Genomic DNA, 13,833 nt, shown 5'->3' with positions numbered 1-13,833 from the left:
TGTGAGCAGAAAAGCCTTGTGCTGTGTGAATGGTGCCTGAATTCCCTCCTGGGCCAGCAGCAGCGGGTGCTGGGCTCCTGGGCTCACTGGATCACTCCAGCCTGGCTGAGCGTGGTGAGCCGAGCCGGGAGAGGAGAAGCAGCTCCAGCTCCTGCTCCTGCTCTGGCACCGCATCCATTGGTTAGTAAAAATAGCTCGGCTGCTGGCGTCAGTGCCAGGCCTCGCATCTGGCTTCCCTGAGCGAGCAGCTCCAGCCCTCCCTCCTCCCTCCCTCCAGACAGGGTCTGCTGGAGGACACATGGCGTGTGACGGCTGCGGCTCCGGCCGCTCCCTCCTGCCCTGGACCTGGGCTTTGGGAAAGGCCTTTGTGCTGGGGGCTCCCTGCAAACCCGGCTCTGATCCCAGAATCGCTCCTGCTCAGTTGACCCATCCTAATAAAATGGGAATCAATCCATGCGCGAAACCAACCCCATCTCCTCTAGCCCAAGGGGTTGTTCAGAACTTTTTGGGTGTTCAGGGAAAAGGTGAACACCCAGCTGAGTGTGCAGATCGTGTTTTGCTCCCCTCTTGCGCAGGTTTGGCTGAGTAGGTGTTTAGAAACAGTTTGTATGAAGTCGGCTGGTTCAGTGTCGTGATTTCTTTTTTTAGTCTTGCTTTTTTCAGCGTTTAAGCTCCGGAAAACAGGGAGATACCAAGTGCAGGCAGGAATGCTCTCTTAGTAGACACGGAAAGAGACCAAAGCAGCCTTGCAAAATTGCCTTGAAAATTCAGTGGTCTGTTTGCAATTGCTCACCTGCATGACTGATAGTGAACAGTGAACGTTTTACATACTTGTCTAAAAAATTAAATTATTTGGACTCCAAAGGGTGTTAGCAAAACTGTTCCATGCTCAGGCTCAGCTGAGTATGGCCCCGTGGGCTGAGCTCTGCTCCTGTCCTCTCATCCCTGCCCCAAACCCTAACTGCCTTTGCCAGCTGATCAGAGGTCTCACACATGCCAGGAAGAATAATTTACCCAAAAAACCTACTGTGGGTGTTTTCTGCTTTGATGCCAGTCAGTGATCAGCTCTCCCTCGCTGATGGGGCTTGCTCTGCTCACCGTGGAAGGTCCGCAGAGGATTTCCCTTCCCGTGCTGCAGGTAAGCCCGGATGGCTCCTGCTCCCCAGCAGATGTTCCTTCCATTTGCAGTCTGTAATTCCTAATCCTTCTCATGAGAAACATCTCAAATGGAGCTTTAGGATGTGGTGAGCTCCTCCTTGAGCTGTTCCCAGGCCTCCTGAGCATAGCACCTCCAAGCCATCCATTCTGCTGGTGAGGAAGGCGGGAGCAGTGCCCAGTCGGTCGCTGATCCGGCACCATCCAGCACTTTGGTGCTTTATATTGGTGTTTTTCCTTCAACAGCCTCAGCTCTTTCTGCATCGCTCTGTGGAGCTGGAGCTGTTGAGTTTCAGGAGCTGTGAACCAGTTTAGTAGGTGGGTGAGTTTTTCCAGCTCCACATTAGTGTTGCTGCTCTGTTGAAACCTGGAAGGCTGAGGGTGACACAAACCCACCCTGTTCTCAGATCTCAGCCTGAGGAGGTTTGCAGGAGGAGGGGAACAGAACCATGCTGGGTAACTGAGCAGAGATCCTTGTGTTTTGGGCCAGCACAAGCTTTGGAAGGGGCTACCAGCACACCCGAAATCCTGGCATTGAAACTCCCTGCTGTTGCTGAAAGCTACCCTTGCTGCTGTTCAAAGTAGAAGGACTTTTGTTGTAGTAATTAGAAAATATTTCCAAGTTATCAACAGATTTGTTTTTGAACAACTCGTGGGAAGCTCATAGTTTTCTTTTTGGGGAAATCAAAGCAATTGGTGGCATACCTTGTGGAGTTACTGCTCTGATGAAAAATCCATGTTTTTAATATATATGGGTGGTCCATGTGCTTGAATTTGGGAACATTTGCCTGTTGTTTCTCCAATCTGCCTTTTCTAGTGCCATCATTGTATTTTTAGCATAAAAACCCATTTAAAGTGTTCACTGAGTAGAAGAGAAATGAGAGTGTCCAGCGAATGTGTAAGTCGGGAGTAGTCAGAGACGCAGCCAGGCTAAAGGAGGAGTAGGAAGGAGTAAAGAATGTGCCCTGGACACCCACAGGTTCTGAATTTCATCCTTTTGAGCTTTTCAAGGCACAAAACTGGGCGCTATGTGTTCTGTACGGTGGTGTTGGCATTTCTGGGTGCTGGGGAGGCCGGGGACCTGAAATCTGTTCAGTACAGGGGGCTTCCAGGCCTCTCAGCATGTTGGTCACCAGACCAGTGCGTGTTGGAGGAGGGACAGGGCTCCTTTCTTACCTTTTTTTAAAGAATTTAGGTCAAATACCGCAGTTGTGTGAGCAAAGTCCAAGCTGGTCATTAGGCTAACATTGGGTTGTCCCTGGGCCTTCAGCCCTGAACTCCTGGGGATGTGTTGGAATGAGAACCGGTGGCATGTTGACAGGTGTTTTTCAGGTTTTTAGGACTATTTTTGGGAAAATTTGGCAAATATGTGATCTCCAGAGCCATTTCATGGTAGGCTCAGAGATATTTTATTTGAAGCACTTCGTAAAATGTGATTTTTGCTTGAATTTATCGCTGCCCCTTAGCCAAATGAGGCCAAAGTAGCCAAGTCTAGACTGAGCAGTTCTACCTGGGGAGCTTCTAGACCCCCTCATTTCCCATGTTCTTTAGAGGAAGGAGGCTGTGTCAGCTGCAGAGTTTGCAGGTAGATTTTCTTTTAAAAAAGATTTTATTCCATAAAAGGAAAAACTCTTTGCTTAAAATTATACTCTGTTTAGTATTGCCTTAAATTATTGAGAATATAGTGATGGTAAGGAAATCAACCTGTATGGTGAGGAGTGTGATGTGCTGCGAGTTTCTCTGTGCATCATAGAAGGCATCATCTTTCATTTCAGTCATTGATTAGCAGCTCCCAAACCTGCTGCATAGCCTGCAAATCCTGAATTCCGAACAACAGAGTTCACAGCTCGTAGTCGGGGCGGCGTAATTCAGCCTCAGCTGCTTTATGCTTTCTTTGTCTGGTCAGTCAGCTTGAAAATTTACCTGTCTGTAATGAAAAAGCATAATTGTACCCTTTGCACGAGGTTTTGCTGAGGTTTAATTTATTTTAGCTCAGTGTTGAGCCTGCAGCAGTCGGTGCCAGCAGTGGGAGCGTGGGGGCAACTCCCAGCTCTTGGCAGCCTGTTCGTGGTTATTGGGTTCCTGGGGTGCTCATGGGCCCTTCTCCCAGAATTATTCTGTTTATTTCTGCTCAAGTCTGTTGGTTGTGACTGTTTGAGGTGCAAACCTTTACAGGTGGCCCCGGCCTTTCCCCTTCCCCTGTGTTAACATGCTCCCTACCCAGGGAGTGTTGGCCATCCCGGTGGTGGAGTTGGCTGCTGATGACTAACCCAGCTCAGGAATCTGCAATATTTTTGCTGCTTGTTGGCACTTTACCCCAGGCAGTGCCAGGCTCTCAGCCCTGCCTGTGGCTGTGGGCACCCCATGACCCCTCCCCATGTTCATCCTGCCACGATAGGGTATGAGTCTGGGTGGTAACAAACCAAGAAACTAAAATCTTATCTCAATAGCTCATGGTATTTTGTTTTTTATCTCCCCTCCTGCCTCTTAATTTATAAATGGTATTACCCAGTCCCAGGATCAGCTTTGGGAGATCATGTTGCTCATGAGGGGGGTCTGGCTGTGAACCAGGGTGCGCGTAGTGCCTGTGGCATGGGTGGGGGTCCTGCCTGCTCTGCCCACACCAGGATGTGATGGTGGGGACAGGACCTGCTGGTGGGACTTCAGCACTTGCTCTAAGTTGCCCAGCTTGAAAGGAGGTGGTGGAGTCCCCATCCCTGGAGGTGTCCGAGGAATGGCTGAATGTGGCACTCAGTGCTCTGGGCTGGGTGACAAGGTGGGGGTCGGGCACAGGTTGAACTCAATGGTCTTAGAGGTCTTTCCCAACTTAAGTGATTCTGTGCAGAGTTTGAGTATTTAAACTCGATGTGTTAATTGCAGTGGTGCCTTGGAGTTAAAGGAACTAGGATGGGAAAGCAGCTGTTTGCTGTTCCTGCTCGAGGTTGAAGGAAGACACAGTTGCATCAAACCCAAACCGATATGCTGACTCAGAGGGGATTTTGGGAGCTGACTGAAGCTTTAACCTACCCTTGCAGCAGCAGAATCCTTACAACTGGACTCCAGAATAATTTTACCTAAAACTCATGGGCTTTGGGGAGGTGCAGTTGTCTGATTTTTATTTTTATTTATTTTTTAAGCAATCACACCCCTGTGCTTCTGCTTCTCTTTTTATACATTTGCCATGCCATCAGCTACTTAGAATGCTTCCAACTGAAACTAAACAGCAAGAGCTGTGGTGGAAGTAAAATACTATTTTATTTCAGGAGGAGATTGGGGAATCTCTGGGTAAACAACCCAATTCAGCTTCAAAGCCTTTTCAGCTCCGATGCATTGTTCCTCTTTCAGCCGCTGCCTCGCACCCTAATAAAAGTGGAAATCAGGCATGGGGGGAGGGGGACAGCAGAAAACACAAGCTGAGAAGTGGAGATCAAAAGGACAAACAGAAGCAGAAGGCAGGGAAAGGGAGGCACAAAGAGTCACAGCTGAGTGGTGGAGCCTGGGAGGGATGGAGGAGAGACAACAGCTATTAGAGGAGGCTGGGAACAATGGGCTGAGCTTTCATTTGGGTTTAACAAAGCTGCCTTCCACCAGCGGAACTCCATGGACGCCGTGGCCTTAATTCATCTTGAAAGTTGTTGGCTTTCTGCTCGCCGGGGCTGGAAACATGCTTCGGTTTGGAGGCTGTCCCTCGTCGGATGCATGGACCTCTCCATGGATGGACCTGTTCGAGGGCCACAGGGATGAGTGTTTTCTCCCAGTTCATATCATGGTAAAGTCTGTCCCAGTTTGGGTTATAGAATCACAGAACAGTTAGGGTTCAATGAATCTTAGAGCTCATCTCATTCTACCCCTTGCCATGGGCAGGGACACCTTCCACTAGACCTGGTTGCCCTGTCCAACCTGGCATTGAACACTTCCAGGGATGGGGCAGCGACAGCTTCTCTGGGCAACTTGTGCCAGGTCCTCATTGCCCTTATTAGTAAAGAAATCTTGATTGGCAAGAGTTGGAGTTGGAAGGACTGTGGGAACCAGCCAACAGCAGTTCTTTGCACTGGGAATGTCTCGCACAGCCAGAACATACTCCTTGAGCTTCCCCAGCTGATTAAACCAGTTCCCAAACCTGGCAGCCTGCAAGCAAACCCAGCTTTGTTAGTAAAGCCTCTGGGCTTTCAGGGCAAGTATTTATTGTAACAAATAATTTCTACTGGCTAAAGAATGAGGAATATTATTTTTGTGGAGCAAGCAGTACGTGTTGCTGAGGCACGGAGACTGGCCACCGGTGTGGTCCCATTCTGGCTGCTCTCTGGCACTCGTGTCCCCAGCACCCCGCACCCCCAGAATGTGGGCACACAGACTCACTCCTGCCTTCCCCAGCTTAGTGCTGGAAGCTGCTTATTTCTTCTCTCCCATCTGCCTCGCTCTGTTTGGAGCTGTTCCTCTGTGGGGGCTGACCTACGGCAGCCCCAGGTCCTGGGGTGCCCCCAGGGCCAAGGGGGCCGGGAGGTCCCTGAGGAAGGAGTGGGATTTATCCGACAGATGGGGAGGACATTCCTCAGCCTCGGAGCTGGCTTTGTGAGGTTGTCCTTCTCGGCCTGATCCTGGGATGAGGGCTGTGCCATGCTGTGGGGAGGTGGCTGCGGATGTTCTCAGCCTTCCCTTGGCCAGAGGAGTTTCTAGACCTCGGTTTGATTGTAAAAATAATCATTGGACAGGTCAATGCCGTTGTATCCTTCTCCTCCCTTGCTGCCCGTGTTTGCTTTCCTTTGTTTGGGTGCCTTCTTGCTCCGACTTGCCTCCCTCAGCCATGCTGGATGAGCTTTGTGGAGTGAACACTCTACCTGGGCACTTAATTAAAAGGAGGGAGGATGTATTCTAAAAATCCTTGGTTTCCTTGCCTGCGTGCAGCTTGTTGCAAGGGTTGCTGAGCTGGTGGTGGGGAGGGGAAGCGAGCGCAGCGTTCAGCTGACAGAGCATCTGAATCGCCGGTTGGAGCCCGGGGAGTTCAGGAGGGGGAGGGAGAGTGAAATGGATGCTGAAATCCTGAATCTGCTTCTTAAATTTCCTCTCTCCCTGGAGAGGGAGGGAGCAAAGTTCAGCGTGGCGTGTTTGGCTTGGCTCCCTGTTACCTGCTGTCTCCTCCAGAGCAGAGCACTTGTGGCAGGGATAAAGGATGGAGCTTTATGGTGGGAGAAAGGACTTTTTCCTTCAGCAACGTTTGCTTGTTTGTGGTGGAAGAGCATTAAAAAAAATAATCCAGCATTATTGAGGAGTGAGTGGGCGAATCGCTACATCAACTGCCATGGTAACTCCTGAAGGGCTTCACCCAGAGCTGTCAGAGCTGGATTTTTAGTGCTGTAGTGACTTTTAATGTAGAATCTTTTCCAGGCTATTTAATTATTTGGTCTCCTCATTTAAAAACAAAACAACACAACTCCCCTCTTCTCTGAACTACCTTCTTGTTGATGTTGTCCTCTCTGACCTGAATTCATCTGAACCATGGGGCCCTGAGTTGAGCACGATAACTGTGCTTATGTGGAAGGAGCATGGGTGCTGCCGCTTGTGTAGTCATGGAATCATGGAATGGCTCGGGTTGGAAGTGACCTGAAAACTCATCTCATTGCACTCCAATACTCTTTAGTCCTTGTGGAAGGAAGCTCAATGGGCTTCAAGCCCAGCAGGTGACTGGGAGACCTCCCTAGGGATGTGTCCCACAGTGGGATGGCTCCTGTGCTCCTGCCCAGTTCCTTTGGCGGGGTAGCCCAGTCCTACCCCTGAGAGGGCAGCATAGGCAGTATTGGCTTTGAGACACCTCTGTGGCCTTGGCACCATGTTCTTCTGATGGGAACCATCTCCTCCCACCCAGCTGTGGCAGCAACTTGGGTGTGCCAGGGCACCCAGAAGGAATGTGAGAGCAGTGTGCCATCTCTGCTTTTATCTTCCATCCCTGGGTCTGTGGGAGCATTCATGAAGGATGTGTGATAGTTGGGAGCATCCATGAAGGACATGTGATGGCTGGGAGGCCGCTGTGTTTGTTGTTCATCAGGCTGCCCTGGCATGTGAGGGTCACTGTGCAAACCAAACTCTACTCATCTGTCCTTATTGCTGCTGCTTTATACCAGAAGAAAATCTAGGAATGAGGGCATTTAGTGCTCAGACATGGCCAGTGGGGTGGCTTTGTGGAAGCCTCCCATGGACGCACTTGGCATGGGGGGTCCCTGGGCCTCACACTCACGTGGATGAGATGTCTCTGGGTGTGATGGATACACCAAGACCTTGGTGTTCAGTGATTTTGGGGTGTTTCATGGCGCAGGATCCCAGTGGGATGGGCTGTAGCTACACTGGGAACCTCTGTGTGAGGAAGCCCAGGATTCTGGTTGCGGCCCTGGCAGCTTCCTCTGCAGCACCACCCATCTTAGCTTTGCTCAGCATCCCAATGGAGTTTAAAATGGTTTCATCCTGAATAATTTATCTCTGAGAGAGAGAGAGAGAGAGAGAGAGAGAGAGAGAGAGAGAGAGAGAGAGAAAAGGAGGGAGGGGTGGGCTGAGCACGGGCAGGAATGGGCAGCGTGTGGTGGGGATGGGGGGCACCCCCAGAGCAGCTCCAGGCACTGCCGGGCTTTGTTGCTCCTGGCATTTTCTGCTGAACAAAAGCTCTGGATCCCGGGTAGAGGCTCCCGTGGGAGCCCTCGTGACCCCTGACCTGCCCTCCTGCCACCTCCAGCACCTCTTTGTCACCAGAGTGAGCAGTGGGCGTGAGGGTCCGTGCTGCGGCCAAGGGGCGTTGTGGCTGGTTTGCCGGAGCAGGACACGCCTTTACTAGTGGTTGTGACCTTTACTAAAGGGTTCCACACTGGAGGAAGGGCTACCTCCCTCCCCACCAGCCACTGTGCTGCCCTACTTCTCGCCAGGCTCAGCCAGCCCTTGCTGCAGCCCTACAAAGAGGTTTGAATGCATTAGTTTACATGGAATTAATCTCCAGATTCCAAACATGCTTTCAAGCTGGTTTGGCCTTATTTTCCTGCAAAAGGAGGCCAACTCCGCGTTGTAGGCAAGGGCTGTTGTAAGCGAGGGTTGAGCAGGGAGAGACCAGCACAGGCACCATATTCAGGCCATTAAAAGGAATTTCTGGCTCATGGACAAAACAAATCGAAAAATTTCCTTCTTTGTCACCACATCAGCAGTGATGGAAAAACAGAGCGAGGTTGTGGGGTGATCCTACTGGTAACCACGGCGCCTTTCTGAAGGGATTTGAGCTCCAGGTTTTCATAGGAAAATAATAAAAGATTTTAAATGTGCCACAAATGATTGTTAGAAAATCATGGGCGAGGGGAGTGATGGGAAGATGTTGTTACTGGGGATCAGGAGAAATTGGAATGCTGAACTAAGGTGAAGTGCTTCCAGCAACAGGTTGGTCCAAAAATTCCCTGTGCTCCTTTGTCTGCTGCCAGGGAGGGAATGAGGAGCTCAAGTGCTCCCAGGATTTTTTTGGATAGCCTGTCATCCCTGAGAAAGGAACAGTTGTGTGGGGGTGGGGAGCGTTGTATTCAAAAGTGGGTGAAATGGAAACGAGCCAAAATTCTGCAAATTTATAAGGAGCAGCAAACAGAGATTTCTTTGAGGAAAGGTCGGAGTGTTTGCTGTGAGCACAGCCCTGGTAGGAGTGTGCAAGGAAATGGAAACTGTGCTCCACTCTACAGGGCTGTTTTCGTCCTTTAGCCAGGCAAAGATACACAAAGCTGCTTATTTTGGGAGATGGTGGAATGTTTCTGTAATAATTTCAGCAAATTTAGGTTTGCGTAGAGCATCTGTAAGAGCAGCACATCCCCAGCTTCACCAAGGGTCTTCTGTGTGGTGGAAAAAAGTTACTTTCCCATGAATTTAATGGCTTTAAAGTGACAAGAGAGCAGGGTTAGTTGAGATATTGCGAAGAAATCCTTCCCTATAAGGGTGGTGAGGCCCTGGCACAGGTTGCCCAGAGAAGCTGTGGCTGCCCCATCCCTGGAAGTGTTCAGGGCTGGGTTGGATGGGGCTTGGAGCAACCTGGGATAGTGGAAGATGTCCCTGCCCATGGCAGGAGCTGGAACGAGATGAGCTTTAAGGTCTCTCCCAACCTAAACCATTCTGGGATTCTGTGAGTTTAGAAGTGGTTTCACCCCTAAGAATATCTACTAGGTTTATTTTTCCTCCCTGTTTAGTATCCTGCATCTGCCAGGTCCTCATGCCTTGCTCATGGATGAACGTGCAGCGTTCCTGTCCCAAGGAACCTGTCCTGGCTGTGGGTCCTGGGGAAGCCGTGCTGGGCAGAATTGAGGAGCACACAGGGCTCAGGCAGAGGAAAATGATTAGAGAAGAGGCTGGGATGGTTCTCAGGAGGGAAGGGTTGAGCTGAACACAGGAATATCCCCGCGGGGTCCTCGTTGTGCACCTGGGAGCTGCTGGATCACTAATAACTCCGATTAGGACTTCATTTGGGGCTGACAGTCCTTTCCCCTTGTTGACACAGAGCATGTAGAAGCACGTAGTGTTTGAAACACAATATGCAAAGCACCGTGTTAGTAACTGACTCCAGAACATTCCTGCGCTGCAGAGGCTGCCCACAGCCTGCGGATTTCATAAGCTCCTCTCTGAGCTGGCACAGGGAGGACATGGAAGCACTGAGCTGGAGTCACAAGAGAGCATGAGCCCTTCCCTTGAACCATTCCCACAGTCCTCAGGCTTCCAGTGGCCTCTGGAGCCTGTGGGCATTTGCTCTTTCCAAAGGGAGGGAGATCCCAACCTTCTGCGGCTTCACCCAACGTCGTATCGCTGGAGCCAGGAGGGAGCGTTCCCTTATCGGGGTACGGTTGTGCCTCTGGAGGAGGGCGAGGGTTTGGGCACGTGAAGTGGCCACGAGGTGCAGGGAGGTGCCCGTGGTGAGCGCTTGGCCGGTTGCCTGTGGGCAAGCAGAAACCAGAGTTCTCTCTGGCAGATAAGCACCAGCAGGAAAACATGCCGGTGCTTTGCCACGAACAGGAGCCTGGTTTGTCTGTAAACAAGTTCTTTCGCAAAAATGTCTATTTGGGACGGCTGGCAGGGAAAGTGAGGAGCCAGGAGCGTGCACGTGTCTGGCTGGGGAACAGGGAACGTCGCTGGGCACGGAGAGGAGATGCTGCAACAACTGGCTCTGCCACTTTAAACTGAATTAAAAAACACCCCAAGATCCATGTGGTGCTGGGCCAGAGCACAGCCGCTCGTTGCAAATATATGAAGAAAAAGCCACCAAAATAGAAAATGTCATCATTGCTCACGGGGCGGCGGGAGCCGAGCGCAGCAAGTGGTGGCAGAGTGGGACAGGAAGTCTCCTCCCCCTCCCTGAGCAGAGCTGATCAAAAGGATGTAAAGCTTGTTTACAACATGTATGCAAAATACAGTTGGGAAGAAATCTGAGGGCTTTGCAGAACGAGTGCACTAGGAACGGGTGATGTCGTGCTAATGTAGATCTGAGGCTGCTGAGCTTGTGACCCAAAGTCATGGAGTCATTGAGTATCTGGAGTTGGAAGGGACCCACAGGGATCATGACAACTCCTGGCCCTGCACAGGACACCCCAACAATCCCACCCTGTCCCTGAGAGCATTGTCCGAATACTCCTTGAGCTCTTCCAGCCTTGGTGCTGTGACCACTGCCCTGGGGAGCCTGTTCAGTGCCCCACCACCCTCTGGGGGAAGAACCTTTTCCTGATATCCAACCTAAACCCCCTTGGCACAGCTCTAGCCATTCCCTCGGGTCCTGTCAGTGGTCACCAAAGCAGAGGTCAGTGCCTGTCAGGTCATTGTCACACTGAGGAGGAAAGCAAGACAGCACCTTCCAGTGAAGTGGATGCTTGGAATGCCCACTGGAAGCTTCCTGCACCCCTGCAATGAAGGCTGGTTGTCAGGAACTGAACACTTCACAGTGCTCCAGGAGAACCTCAGGCCCCAGGGGTGCTGCCACCCACTGGGCTGAGCGTTTTGGGTACTGCTGATGCCTAAAGGTAGGAAAGAGAATTTGACACTGGAAAAATGGACGTTTTGGAGCTGCTTCAGGGTCTGGACTGAAATGGCAAAGGTGTCTCTGGGCTGATGATGGATCAGGGATAGAGTCACGCTAGTGTGTGTGGAAACAGGTCAGCTGTACAGCCTTCAGCCTCGCTCACCTCTCTCTGCCTTGGCCAGAGGCTCTTCCTTATCTCACCGGGAGTCTTAAGGCTTAATCCATTGTTTGTAAAGCTCCTTAAGATCCTTGTTTGGGAGCGCTGGAATCTGGAGGATTAAAACCAATTTATTTTTGTGTATCTTGTATAATGTGCGTCTCAAAGACTTTCCAAAGGAGGAGGAGTTGTGAGCCACAGGGAGATGGAAGGTCCGGAAGGTAAACACGAGGGAGGAAGCGGTGTGGAAGAACAAAGAGGGAAAAAGCCAAAGGCTGGTTCCCCATGGAGGAGACTTGGCTGTAAGGAGGGCGAGTTTCCAGCCCTGGAGGAAAGGGCTGGATGTAGCAGAGCATCTTCCTTTTAATCCCACTTAAAGACCCATCTGGTCAGTGCTCCTACTCTTCCCCACCTTCCCAATCCTCACTCCCTTGTCCCCACATCCCTGGATGCACTGGCACTGTCCCCTATGGTAGCTGCCAAAGCTTCTCTCCCTCTCCTACGTGCCAGGTGTGACACACCAGAGAAAAGGCAACCCGGTGCTTTGGACATAGGTGGTGCCTTGGTTCCCGTGGAGAAGGAGAAACTGGTGATTAAGTTCTTTCCCCAGGTGCAGGTCGGAGTGTTCTGTGTGGGTGTGTTGCCATCTATGACTCTTTGCATTTGAAACATGGTGTTTTCCCATATGAACTTCTTTGGGGTCACAGGACAGGAGTTGTAGTTGTAGTCTCCATTGGGATTCCTGGTTTCAGTGCTCACTAAGAGATGTCCTATATCGTGATAAGGTTGCAAGCTAGTGTTGGGGCATCCAAATGATGTCCAAACACATTTGAGACCCTAAGGATTCTGTTATTCGAGCTCTATAATCCAGGAATAGGAGAGCTCGGCAGGAGTGGCCATCAGGTGGTACTGGTAGTGCTGGTGTGGGGCTGGAGCCGGTGCTGTGTGTTGGCAAGAAGGTGTAGGTGTGGCATAGGAAAATTCCTGAGGTGTGGGTGTGCTGGAGCCAGGGAGGATGAGCGACTGGTGCCAAGGGCTGGGTCCGGCCAGTGCCAGGCCCTGCTCACTGGGAATGGTGCTTGGGAGCATTGGGACATGACAGGAGGGACACTCTGGGTCCTGGGACACTTCTGGTTTTATGTCTTGGCACCATAAGGTTGAGGTTATCCTAAATAGAGCAATATTTATTGTTCCCCAGTCCCCCTGAGGTCAGAGTTAGGGAGTTATAACTCCTGGGTTATGGAGTGTCAGGAGATTCCGTGGGGAGTAGGTGGGATGGGCTCCCGAGTGGCTTTGCACTCACATAACTAATGGGATTAACACAGTATTCACTTAGAGAAGAAAAGAAGAGGCTGGGGCTTGAATGGGGCTCAGAAGCCTCATTTCACGTGTTGGGAGTGGGAAACACAGGCTGCTGAGCTTAGCAAGGAGAAAGTTGGGAGCATCTGGTGGGTTGGAAGCCTGGCCATGCCGACTGGCAGCGCCTGAGCAGGGGCTGGGGGTGTGTTTGCCTCCCAAACATCTGCTGCCCTCAGGTTTTGGGTAACCTTGCCTGACACCCATCCTGCTTGGGCGTTAAAAATAGAGACACCTCTGCCTGCTGGGAGTGGAAGCTGAAGAAATTAAGAATCAAGTACCAGATTCCTTGGGAAGGTTGCTGGTAGGAGAAGAGCTCAGGTTGTGGCTGTAGCAGACCTTGCATCCTGTAAATATTCAGGCATTAGGCTCTTAATTAAATGTTCCCTTGATTTGAAAATACCTGCTATGGTTGGTCCACATCTGTAGAAAAGCAGGAATTTGCTTGAGGAAATTCTGTTGCCTCTTTGCTGAGATCCTACAGCAAGTCCTTCTGGATTGGAAAACAATTAATTTTATTAATTTGAACTATTTTCCTGTTTTTGCTGTTCTTCATGTCTCTCCCTTAAGTCCATGACTCTCTTGCCTGCTCCACTATTTACTCCTTAAAATCCAGTTACTTCTCACTCCAGCTCACCTGTTACTGTGAAGCTGAGCTCAGTCCCTGCAGCTCCAGGTGTCTTTGCTTTACACCCCATGATCCAGCACTCCCTGATCCAGCACTCCATGCTGCTTTCCCTGCTTCCTGTCTCACCTGAAAGTTATTTGATGGGGACTTGAAGTGCTGTTTGAGCTCTAGAACTAACATTTCCCTCCAAATATATTTTTTCTTTTGTTCTGCTTGATCCTGCAACTATCAAGTAGTTTAAATAAAGCTGCTTTTTTTGTCTCCTCGCCCTCAGCAGTGAAACACGAGAGCTCTGAGCAGGCACCAGTATTTCCTCTTGCACAATAGAGAAATAATCCCAAAGTTGACTGAAGTTTCCCTGCCCAGTGACCTCGTGCATCCCCATCCCCAAACCATTGCAGTGTGAGAAAGCAAATGGAATATTGTGCGTTTCAGGAGAATTTTTGAACTCCTGGTTAATCCATGGCACGTGAAGTAGAACATGGCACAGAGCAGAGTTTTGTGAAGCTCCACTGCCAACGGCGAAGC

At 50.6% G+C, this 13,833-nt stretch overlaps 1 protein-coding gene and 1 long non-coding RNA gene across 4 annotated transcripts in view; one reads left to right on the top strand and one right to left on the bottom strand.

Annotated features, from left to right (window-relative positions):
* Positions 1-13,833, top strand: part of ANKRD11 (ankyrin repeat domain 11) — a 134,706-nt gene that overhangs the window by 53,498 nt on the left and 67,375 nt on the right. The window lies entirely within an intron of this gene.
* On the bottom strand, positions 4,392-6,717 carry LOC116793431. Its single transcript, XR_004359478.1, has 2 exons — positions 6,608-6,717; positions 4,392-4,876 (listed from the first exon to the last, which is right to left on the bottom strand). It is a non-coding gene; the product is annotated as an uncharacterized LOC116793431 (long non-coding RNA).

This window comes from Chiroxiphia lanceolata, chromosome 13 (genome assembly GCF_009829145.1).
Source record: "Chiroxiphia lanceolata isolate bChiLan1 chromosome 13, bChiLan1.pri, whole genome shotgun sequence".
NCBI lineage: Eukaryota > Metazoa > Chordata > Aves > Passeriformes > Pipridae > Chiroxiphia > Chiroxiphia lanceolata.
The sequence above is the reverse complement of the archived record's forward strand: the minus strand, read 5'-3'. Positions and strand labels throughout refer to the sequence as shown.